The sequence below is a fragment of the Myotis lucifugus genome, unplaced genomic scaffold (assembly GCF_000147115.1).
Source record: "Myotis lucifugus unplaced genomic scaffold, Myoluc2.0 scaffold_536, whole genome shotgun sequence".
NCBI lineage: Eukaryota > Metazoa > Chordata > Mammalia > Chiroptera > Vespertilionidae > Myotis > Myotis lucifugus.
The window spans coordinates 60,083-61,722 of record NW_005871584.1 but is presented as its reverse complement, the minus strand read 5'-3'; positions in this window follow the sequence as shown (position 1 = coordinate 61,722).

Sequence of the window (1,640 nt, the reverse complement as noted above, 5' to 3'; positions counted from 1 at the left end):
CATAAATACACATCTATCAACAAGTGAATCTAAAAATCAAGGGAATGAATAATCTGATGAACAGAATAAACTGGCGAATATAATAGAATCAGGGGCATAGAATGGGAGTGGACTGACAATTCTTGGGGGGAAAGGGTTGTGGGGGATGATGGAAGAGACTGGAAAAAAATTGTACACCTATGGATGAGGACAGTGCGGGGGGGGGGGGGGGTAAGGGCAGAGGGGGGGGTGGGAACCGGGTGGAGGGGAGCTATGGGGGTAAAAAAGGGGAACAACTGTAATAATCTGAACAATAAAGATTTAATTAAAAAAAGAATCTACAAGAAATCAAATTAATTCAGCAAAATATCATATAGGACAAAATATCAATACACAAAAACCTGTTTTATTGGAATAAGGAGGCATGAGTCATCTAAAAACAAATTTTAAAAAGCAATTCCATTTAAAAATATCAACATTAATAAAATTCTTAGGAATTGATTTAATCAAGGATGCACGACATGTAGAGTAAAAAGTACAAAACTTTTCTGAAAGAATTAAAGGAAACCTAAATAAATGTGAAGACATCCCATGGGTTGAAAAACTATGTAGGTGAAGGGGCACTAGTACAGACTATAGGCTATAGATTAAATGTAATTCCTATGAAAATTCCCAAAGAACTCTGGGAAGAAATGCACAAGTGGGTCCTCACATTCACATGTCATGGCAAGGTAGAGTTGAACAATTTTTGAAAAGTGCAGGCATTAAGTAGGGCAAAGAAGTGCCTTTTCAACAAATGGTGCCAGGCAACTGGCTATCCACATGAAAAGGAATGGAATTAATGTTTTATCCACATAAAACATTAATTCAAAATAGATACAAGGCTTGCCTAGCTGGTGTGGCTCCACTGAGGTCACGGTTCGATTCCCAGTCAGGGCACATGCCTGGGTTGCAAGCTTGATTCCAGGTGCCGGGTGTGCAGGAGGCAGTCGATCAATGATTCTCTCTCATCATTGATGTTTCTTTCTCTCTTCCTCTCCCTTCCTCTCTGAAATCAATAAAAATATATTAAAAAAATAGATGCAAGGCTTAAATGTAAGAGGACAGTTATAAACTCTCAAAGAAAACATGGGGATACACCTTTATGACCTTGGACTTAGCAGTGGTTTCTTTTTTTTTTTTTAAATATATTTTATTGATTTTTTACAGAGAGGAAGGGAGAGAGAGAGAGCTAGAAACATCGATGAGAGAGAAACACCGATCAGCCGCCTCCTGCACATCTCCCACTGGGGATGTGCCCGCAACCAAGGTACATGCCCTTGACCGGAATCGAACCCGGGACCCTTCAGTCCGCAGGCCGACGCTCTATCCCCTGAGCCAAACCGGTCTTGGCAGCAGTGGTTTCTTATATCTGACACCAAAGCACAACCAGGGCAAGAAAAAATAGATAAACTGAATTCTTCAAAAATAGAAATCTTTGTTCATCAAAAGCTACCCAGAAAGTGGAAAGACAGCACACAGAATGGAAAAACATATTTTCACATTACATATCTGATGATCTGTTATCCAGAATATAGAAAGAACTTTTATGACTTATCAACAAAATATAGACACCCCATTTTTCACACTTTAAAAAATTGAATTTATTGGGGTGACATTTA